The sequence below is a fragment of the Rhea pennata genome, chromosome 23 (genome assembly GCF_028389875.1).
Source record: "Rhea pennata isolate bPtePen1 chromosome 23, bPtePen1.pri, whole genome shotgun sequence".
Classification (NCBI taxonomy): domain Eukaryota; kingdom Metazoa; phylum Chordata; class Aves; order Rheiformes; family Rheidae; genus Rhea; species Rhea pennata.
In genome coordinates this window covers 3,209,318-3,219,768 of record NC_084685.1, presented here as the reverse complement: position 1 = coordinate 3,219,768, position 10,451 = coordinate 3,209,318, and positions in this window count along the sequence as shown.

Here is a 10,451-nt window from a genome sequence, read left to right as displayed (position 1 = left end):
CAGTCTTGTGAAAGGCAAATGAAAGGCGTAAAAAGCAAGGCAATAACGTCATTGCTTGCAAGAAATACCTGACCTTACTTCTCCTCCTGCAAACTGTTTAATGCAATAATTTGCATCCTTATGGATAATTTGCATATTAGAGGCTCTCTCTCATGTTTGTTAAATGAACTCCTGGCCTGACTTTAAAGGGGAAAGGCTGGAACATGTGCTAGGAGAGGTGATTCAGCTGGACAGTGCATGAAGGCCAAGGGGAATCTGGGGACTCAACTAACAGTCCCCTCCAATATTTCCAAATCTCTGCAACTCCATTTTTGATTTTGTAACAAAATATCAATGGTTTCTATAGCAAGAAGCAAACAAAATTGCCCAGCAATTCCTCTTGCCAGATAAGCTGACCTTGGCCAGACACTCTGGAGAGCTCCTCAGCCATTGCCTGTGCGGTAACTGGATAATTTCTACCTCTGACACAAGCTCTTCCCCAAAATCCAAGTTGTGGAAGACAAAAGAAGCTTCTTGCAACTCGATGGGCCAAATCCAGAGAGTAATCCCATCGTGAAGGCAGGAGGGTGTCCTCTGTGGTGTGAAGAACAAGGCTGCTCACATTTTCTTCTAGAACCCATTGACCTATTTCAATGATGAAATTTGGTTCAGGTCTTAGTAGAACCAGCTGTTCCAATTCTCCATTTCCTGTGGCTTAGCATTGATAAGAGAGGATTGCAAAAAAATAATGAGAAAGGCAGAATCAGATTGGAATGTTTGCATTTTATCTAAATGGAACGTTTCAATTGATTTAACCTTTTTACTATTTTTTTTTAAAGGCAGTATCACGGGATCCCTATTATTTTTAATTGGCTTTGTTCCTCGTTAGACTGAACACAGATTGTTGAGTAGCAGAATTTCATATTGAATGCAAATCAAGGCGTCGACTGTCCAGGCTCCAGAGGTCCTAGACAAATGTTGATTTTTTTCAACCTTTCTATAGGAGGAAATATCGCATTAGGAGTTTCTCTGTCCTTTCAGATTTAGGACACAGGGCAAATTGTCCTGTCCACCCATCACGGGACACATGCAGCCTTAGGAAAAGCAGTGCCTGATTTGCAGTGGGTGGGAAATGCGTGCAAGTAAGGCTAGGAGAAGGTGAGGGACACACAAAAAAATCCCAAAGGTTCATTTATGGCCACAGATGTGGATCATCTTAAAGGAGGGAAATAATGGTAAAGGTTTGACTGCTCTATTGGACAACTATTCATATCTGCTAATGTTCAGGAAATGCTGTCATACAGAGCAGGAATAGACTGCTCTTTGCCTTGAATTCCGTACAATAGACCAAAAATACTCCAAGGCAGCGTTCTGGAGCCACCAGCATCCGCTATGCCCAGATATCCATTGCTCCCATCAGGCAGTCCCATCTTGTCATCCAGGACAAGGAGTTTTATCCAGCTAATCTCTCTCTCTCTCTCTCTCTCTCCTTTTTTTTTTTTTTTTTTAAGAAAAAGAAGAACTTCTTGCCTATGGAAAGCAGGGTAAAGAGTCCAGGAGCTGAGGGGGGGGTGGAAACAAGGATGATACTTGGGTGAGCGGGATTTGTTCAGTCCCAGAGGTGAGCTGGATGGGAAGGACCTCATAGGAAATAGAAAAAGAGTGAGGACGCTCGCAGCCGCTGCAGTGCCGCGTAGCTCGGCCTGGCTGCTCGCAGAGCTGCGCAGAGGGCTCCCCGCTGTCTGCACCATGGGTGGCTTTTTCACAGCAATGCACAGCGGTGTGAAACAGGATTTTGTGCAGCCAGGATCAGGCCTGCCAGGGTGCTGGGAGGGGACAGAGCAGGAACGTGGTAGGAGGGAGGCTGGGGAGACAGGGGAAAGGAAAGCAGGAGACGAACCACCATGTCCATGCACCGAGACAGAGGCTGGGCACTTGCACATGGGTGAGTGCAGCTAAGGCCGAGACTGATCACCAAATCCCACTGCTGCAGTTTCTTCCTCCCTGCTCCTGAATCCATCCGTTGAGAAGCCAAATCCTTTGCCAACCGGCCTGCTGCTTCTGCCCTTTCCAATCTGCTGCAAGAGAGGAAGCGAAGGCCCAGGCTGGCTGCCCTGCGGGCCCCTCTGGCTGTTATCACATCCCAGCAGCTTTGCCTGGCTGAATAAATCATGACCAAGTTAGCTGCCTGGTTGCCGTTCCCTGGGTGCTCTCTGGTATGTGAGGCAGGCCGACTCGTCATTGCCTGGAGCAAAGCTGCCTTGGGAGCAATAACTCAGCATTAGTCCGAGCAGTTGGTAAATACTGTTTATTTGGAGTATGCAGAAAAGCTCAGGACAGATTTGTAACTGACTGAGGATCTAACAGATGTTTTGCCACAGAAATGCAACTAGTGCTAGGGTCATGCAACACGCAGTTTGAAAGCCCAGGCTAAAGCCATGAAGGCGTTTGGACAATGTCCTGCTGTTCTGATTCTTAAATCTTGAATGTTTAGGTGAGTTCATGGTTTCAGTCTGGGCACCAGTTTTCCTCTCCAAGGATGGAGGAGGCTGGGGTTCACCAAAAACTCCTGGAGGAGACTCCTGACATTAGAAAAATAGCATTTGCTCCTCTTCAGGACATTTGATGCTGGCAATGCCCATCACCTGTCTGTCTCCCTGCCTATCCCCAGGACAGCTGCCAATCTCATGGGCATGAAGTACGTTTTCCCCTCTCCTCCTTTCTTTCTTGAGGAGAGGCTGACTTGGCAACACTGCCTGCCTCCAACAGGCAGTTTCCACCTGCAAATCTCAGGAGAAGCTGAGTGTCTCGTCCTTTTCCATTCCCCTTTCAGAGCATCCCAATGGCTCATGTAGTAGATCCCCAAATAGCACACAAGCCCCTGGCAATCCCTGCCCATAGCACTTAAATTTCCTGCAATGTTTGGGCATCCTGGGGAGCTGTCACAGGTGGTGGTGGCTGCCAGGACATCTCTCTGTGACATCCAGCAGTGCCCATGTCCTCCGAAAGCAACCAGGGAATTGGGAATTGACTCCCTCATGCCTTTGAAATATTGTCTTAGTAGAGATGTACATCTCCATGGCATGCAAGGGGAATAAAAAAAAAAAGAAAACAAGTCCAGCTTAAAGAAAAAGGGAGTTTAAGCAAGTGGAATGCTTAAACCCGGTGAGGTGCCGATGCTCAGGATCCAAGGGCCTATTTTTAGTTTTACAGGCACATTGGAAAGCAAGAGCCACCATCAGTATGGCCTTGGGTATCAGGTGCCACGTGGTCTGTCACTGGACTGGAGAACTAGACTACGTTAAACTACTCTGAAGCAAACCTCTAGACCCCTGCTAGAGTCAGCAGAGAAATAGGCAGGACAAATTACCCTGACAAGGTTGCTGTGTTGGATGCTTGGATAGATCAGACTGCATTATCCTCTCGTGGTATTTATCTCTCCACTGATCAACGAATGAATTTTCTTCATGCAATCTCTTCAATTTGTTAAGATCATCTGGAATTCAAGCCCTGTCCTCTGAGGTACTCAAAGTCCCTTCCAGCGAGGTATTGTCTGCAAATTTAATAATCATCCTTGTTATGCCATCATTCAACTATTAATGAAAATATCGAATAAACTGGCCCTCAGGAGAGGTGCTGTCCAGATGCCCGCTCAATCCATCCATCCATTTTGACAGTAAACTGCTGATAACTACTCCCTAGGTAAGCTTACAAACCAGTCTTTCACCCGTCCTACAATAACTGCATGGAGACAAGGGTTCCCTATGAGACTGTGACAAAACCTCACTGACCTGAATGTGTGTGACACCGATAAGTCTATTCACAGAGCAAGTTCCTCGATCAGAAAAGGATATTAGATCAACTTGGCATGTCAGTTTTTGACAAGTCAGTCAAGACTGATGTTCTTGTTTTTTTCAGGGCATCATTTGGGAGCAGTGTGATTATTTCATCCTTTTTTGTTGTTGTTGTTATTAAAATAAATAGGGTAGTTAAAACCACCTTGGTTCTTCTGTTCCCACCTTTTTGGAAGTGCCTTCACAGATCCTCAAAGAGAGCTGGTAATGCTTCGAGGTGGCTCAGCCTCAGGCCCAGGCAGTTGGAAAATACCTAGCTCATCTCAATGCTTTGTGATTTGTTCATTCCTTAGGTCCTAATTCAGCTTCTTGCCTGTATCTGGTCTTTTCTCTGAAGACTTGGGGTGAGATCTTGGCAGCAGACTTGAACTTGCTGCTCTCCAGCTTCTCTGTGCATCCTCTAGTCTGAGCAAGGGAACAGACATGGAGAGCTGCTCCCTTGTCTTCCCTAAATTGCTCTCATCTTCAAGATAAATAATCCCAGACATTTCAATTTCATCTCCAGACAAGGAGCAAGCTAATCAAAGGAGCCCATGTCCTCAAAGTGCCTGAAAAGCCACACCCAGTGCTGACTCTTTGGTCTGCTGCTATTTCACCCTTCCTTTTGAAAGCTAAAAGTGGAACGCTTTCCCACTCTGTCTGAAGCCCTTTGGGAAAGGCCATTTCATTGCTTTGTGAACTACCTTAAAGATGGAGATATTCTTCCCTGGAAATATTCAAAACTCGCCTGGATGTGATCCTCTCCAATGTGCTCCAGGTGACCCTACTTGAGCAGGGGGTCAAGATGATCTCCAGAGCTCAGCTAAACTCAGCCATTCTGTGATTCTGTGAAAGTTTACCAGAGGGACTTACTGTATTTCAGCTAGGATAGTAGTTGTTACTGCTTTAGAGTCATTCATTCTTATCACAGTTTCAAGGACTAGTGCATCAACTCAGCTCTCCTCTATCCAAGCTCTAACTTAGGCTGGAGACCTTGTGAAAACAGTGTTGTACCACTAAAGTGGGTATCTTTTGCATTACATCTCTAAAGAGTTTGGACTCAAGGACCTGTCCCAAGCGCTGAAAACGGCCTTGAAGGCTTTGGGGCCTATTTACCCATCACAGTGGTGATAATCATGTTCTCCTCCATGTTCTCCCAGTTCTGTTCTCAACATTGTTATGAATATTTTCCTATTTGTGTCTCCAGTAGGTATTCAGCCCTAGATATTCAACTGTATCACGGTTGTTCTTGTGTGGTTGTCCCAAAGGCCTCTGCACCAAGGGGCCATTAGGGCTTTTGGACTGTTCAGTTTGCAAGATGAAGTCCTCAGCAGTGTTGTTATTGTTGGATGCTCTACTCATGTCACATATAGACTTACGACGAGTGAGTCGGAGCGAGCCCTTTTTGCAGGCACTGCAAAAACACATCAGAGCCGCTTGGGGTTATTTTCATCCCCTGCAGCCTGCCTTTGCCCTCCGGCACGTTGCTTTCCACACGCTCTGATTTTCCTCTAACGTTACCACCAGATCGTGGGGGTCTGGATGGGTGCTGTGGAAAGGGAACATTTCCATAACGGCCGTTGGGAAAAGGCCTGAGAAATTGGGAAAAGGCTATAATTAGAGCCTGTTTCAAGCCCTCAGCCTGAATACCAACACCTCACTGTAAGCAGTTATTCACTTAGCCTGTAACAGCAGCTGGCTGGCTGCTGCTGCCAAGCGTACGGGTAGTCTGACCGCCAACATAGTGAAATCATTATTGCTTGAAAACCTGAACGGGTGGCCCTGGTAAATCTGAGATGTTTATGTAGGCAACGTGACACCGAAAGCTGCTGTGGGGAGGCGCTCCTGGGTGCTGGGGCTGGATCGTGCCGAGGGGATGCTCAGGACCTGCCCGGCTCCGAGAGCCAACGCGGTGGCAAGGACGTAAAGGGAAGTGATTAAGGACTCCATCGGCCACCACAGTCCAGGAGGGTGCTTCTGATCTGTCTCTCCCCCAGAACAAGAAAGGGGTTTATCCAAAATAGCATCCTGTGACCATCGCTTAAGGCTGGATACTGGTTTGTACAGTGCAGCATTTTGCCTTTACTGGATGGAGCGTGGGAACCTTCACTAGAGATTTATAACGAAAGCAGTGCCCAGGCTGGTAATAAAAAATAGGAACATTTCAGAAAAAAAAAAAAAAACTAGACTGAAGCAGAGATGTTCACTGCAATTCATGCCAGCATTCACTGACATTCGTGCCAGCGGTGTAGCACCACCAGGGCTGGACACAGCTATGCTGGCAAGTGGGTACAACGCCAGGCAGAACAGCCCCGGCACTTAACACAGAGCATGTCCAACTGGCAGGACTGGGGTAAATACTGCTGGCAAATGCCCCCAAGGAAACTGCGCTTGCCTTTGGATGCAGGTGACCTTCAGGATCTGACAAGGCCATGGAAACTGCGTTCTTCCAGCATTTGGTATATTTAGGAGAGCATCCATGGAGGTCTGGTGCCTGTAATGCAGGAGCCATTTAAATACATCCAAGTAGCTCCTTGCAGAGGCCAATAGCATCGCTGCCAAATCTCTCACCAGTGGTAATTTCCAGGAATCACTTTGGAAACAAGAGCTGCGAGAGCAGGACCTAAATCCAGCAAAAGCCCATCACTGCACTTGGCGGGAGAGGTCCGCATTCAGCTACTCCTGGCGTTGGGCTTGGTCAGCGTGAACGTGCTCTCGAGCCATTCGCTATTAGCTTAATAAGCACATGGACATCTCCTCCACCGTGGTGTAAAGCATGGCCAGATGCATCGCAGGGTGAGGACCAACCCAAGAAGCCACTGTGGGCAGAGCCAGGCTGGAGAGGAGGCTCTGGAGGCAGCTCCAACTGCCTGTGGGCAGGTTCCCAAATTAACGTCTGGCAGCTGAGTGAGGGGCCCTGGGGCCCTTCACATACAGGCAGGAAAAAAAAAAAAAAAAAAAAAAAAAAAAAGCCCTAAGCAATCAATGTTTAAATGACTTTATTTTTTTTTCCTTTTATAAATGGGCACAGCACAGAAATAATTAAAAAAAATAGACAGTACCATTACAGTGCTAGATCCATTGGCAAAGATTATTTTTTTATAGTCTTTTTCATTATTTTTAAAGTTTTGGCCATTGAGTAAGAACAAAAACAGTTAACAAACATTTTATTTTATTTTATTTTTGTTTTTAACAGACACTATGAAGCAATTTAAGTACTAAACTCTAGAAGAGTTATGTACATACAAAAAAAAGTTCTGTTTAAGATATGTTTCCTATTAAAAATATTTACATGCATTTTTTTTTCCCCTCCCATATTCACTGAAAGGTAAAACACTCGTAATTTCTTCTACTGTTGAAGAGTTTTTCACCCTCCTATTGGGAATTTAAATCAGCTCCAAAGAAAAGAAAGTGAAGTGGGGTTCACTTGTTGTTGGGTTTTTTCTTTTTCTCTGAATTATTTAAATCTTCTGGAAAGGGATATTTTCTCGGACATATATCAATAGCTTTTTTGTTTGTTTTTTTTTCCTTTTTTTGTTTAATTTATACAAGAATGTTTCATGTTTATTTACAGGAGAACCAATGGGTGGTGATTTATCCTGGAGACATGGTGGCAAACGTTAGTGAGAGATAAGCACATGATTTTAAAAAGTAGTTCTATCAAACTGCGATGGATATATATATTTTTCTAAAGTCAGCATTTCTGTCTGGTTTGATTGTCAACTGTACATTTATGACTTAGACCGGGGGCTTGGGGAGGGACCCAAAACATGGATAGTTGATGCACCTAAAAATCACTGGTACTTGAGGTCTTTGGAAATGCATTGGATGAGTCGTCTGGATATTGAGGGGGTATTAGAAAATTAAAAAAAAAAAAAAATCTGGGCATCACCTAGGGCGACTTTTTCCAAAACTTTTTTTTTAAAAAAAAAGAAAAGAAAGGAAAAAATGAAAATCTCAGTTCGCTCTGCACTGAGGCCGTCTATAGGGCGTCGGGCACGGCTGCGGCGCCGCGGGCGCGAGGGACGGGACAGAGCCGGTGCAGCCGCCGTGCTCGGCGCCCGGCCTGAAGGCTGCAGGATTAAACCCTCCCCGGACGCGCGGAGCTGGCCGATAAATCCAGCCCTCCCTCCTCTTTAGGTCCGCGAGTTGCATTGAAGCTGTGCACGCACGTGCGCTCCGCACGCGCACACGTATATACATATATACATATATATTAATTACATACACATATATATACATACATACACGCACGCCACGCACACCCCTGCCATCCCCGCAGCAGCCGGCGAGCGGGCGGCGCTGAAAACTCGCCATCGCTTTAGGCGCTGCCCGAGCTGTTCGGAAAGCCTCAAAGACCGTCGCGGAAGCTGAGCGTTTCTGATGAGAACCCCAAAAAAAAAAAAAAAAAAAAAAAAAGAAGGGAGGGAAACGTCCTTTAGCGAACGGGCTTTCTCCAGCGAAAGCCACCGGGTGCTCCTGCCGCTTTTTTTTTTTTTTTTTTTTTTTTTTACCCCTGGAAGGGGCCAAAACCCAAAGGATTTGGGAGGAAAGGGGGGCCGCATTTGCGGTGCTGCTGAAGCTGCCCACGCACAGCAGCGCTGCTGCAGCCACGCGGGGAGCAAGGGGCAGCCCCAGCGCCGGACGGGCCCGGGGTTGCGACACCAGGTGGCCCCGGTTCCCCGGCCGCGCTGAGAAACTGAGGCACAGGTGAGATTATATGTTTTTCTTTTTTTTTCTGTTCGTTTTCTGAGGTTGTCCAGCAAGAGTTTAGACGCGAAACCGGGACTTGCTCGCCAACACCAGTACACTGCGAGGGCAAAATACCAGCGGGTCCGATGGTATCATACACCCTGGGGGCACCAGCAGAGATCGTCAAGCGAAGGCAGGCGAGAAGAAACACTGAGAACTGGATCATTTCAGCCCCTATCTCGGAGGCTTTGCTGCCGGACCATGCTTGCCCTTACATTATGGTGGAGAAACTTGGGCTCTCCAGCGCATCCCCTGGTCCTTGCTTTCCTTTGGACGCCCTTCTACTGCTTCCTGCCTTTTTATGCGGTTCAGGAGAGAGCGGTTGCTCCGAGGCTTTGGCTGCTACAAATCACTGCAGGAGAGAGACTGGCCAAAAAATAACTCAGCTGAGAAGGGAATTGGTGCCTTTTTATGCCTTGCAATTGCAGCTGTCCAAAAATTGGCACTACCAAGACTCACCTTCAGCTCCAGCATATCACACATGCACATACACACACACACATGCACACACACATACACACACACACATGTGAAAGGCAAGAGAAGACCCCCTCTTTTTGCCCACATGGCTGCCCTGGTCCCTGGGGCCGGGGGGGGGGGTCACATGAGAAGAGCACACAGCTGGAAGGAGCAGCACATCTGGCCACTATGCCAGCTGAGAGGGAGCAATGCAGTTCCCCAAGTCCAAATCTGCTGGTCCTCTGGGATGGAGCAGGGAGAAACTCAACCTGACTGCTGATTTTCCTAGAAGACTGTTCTGCAGCCAAACAAACAGCTGAGAAAAGATGTTGACATCCTTCACCTGCTGGTTTTCTCTTCTCGCTTCCTGTCTACACTCTGGGGCCAAACAGCTGTGGCAGCCACAGCCCAAAGGCAGAAACTCCAGGGCAGCCTCTGCTTTTGGATCCAGTAGATGCCACCAAAGGCAGAGAGAAGCTACGGCCTGGGCTTAGCCATGTCCCACCACCTTCTACTCTTCAAAGAAGGCAGGAGGCACAAAGTCAGATGTCAAGAAGCAACTTTTTTTCCTCCCAAGTACCAAACTTGGACAACTAGCCTGATGCTCCCAGGGCGCTGAGATGACAAGAAAGGCTTCTTCATGATTTATGTCCTTATTTAAAGCCAAGAAAAGCTGTGTTCGAATCCTGAAGAGACTCTGGTTGAGCTCACACCTGCTCTCCAGGGCAAGAGCAATAAGGAAAGTGCATGGAAGCAGTAGACTCTGTGCAATGAATTAAGACATTGGTCAATTCTGATTCCCGGTTTAATTGACTTCGTCTGTTTTGCACGTGGCCGTCTCACACTTTTAACTGCTGTAAGAGAAAGTGCTGCCCAGCCGGCTCTCATCCTCCTAAATCAGTCCTCATTTCTGAAGCTGTAACGGATTTAAGTGCCAGGATTACAAGTTAACACCAGCTGAGCGAACTAAGGTTAAGCTTGAGTGAATAAAAAATTGTATTAGAGAACTTCAGACTATTAAGGGGAAAACTGGAATGAAGATTATGAAAGCAGCTAAGAAAAGTAGCATTTAAAAGATTAAGCTGGGAGGGTTTTTTAATATACACTTGAAAGATTAAGTCCATGTTTCTCAAAAAGATGGCGAGTTTGGGTGATATTTGCTCTCGTGGTAAGGTACCATGACTCACGGTATCTTAAAGAGGCTTGAGCTCTGCCAAACTCACTGATAGCTAATGCCCTTTGGGTTTGCTCAGTGGGACACTGGAAAAATAAAGGCATCAAAACCACAAGGCTCCTTTGGAAGCAGTTCAGAGAAGCTGACCCTTTCAGCCTCTCTCCAGAGCCATGATGCCACCAGGGTCCTGCAGACGTGTGGCTCCTTCTCCCCAGCATCCTCACGCTGGTACACGGCGATGCTGGGATGGGGGC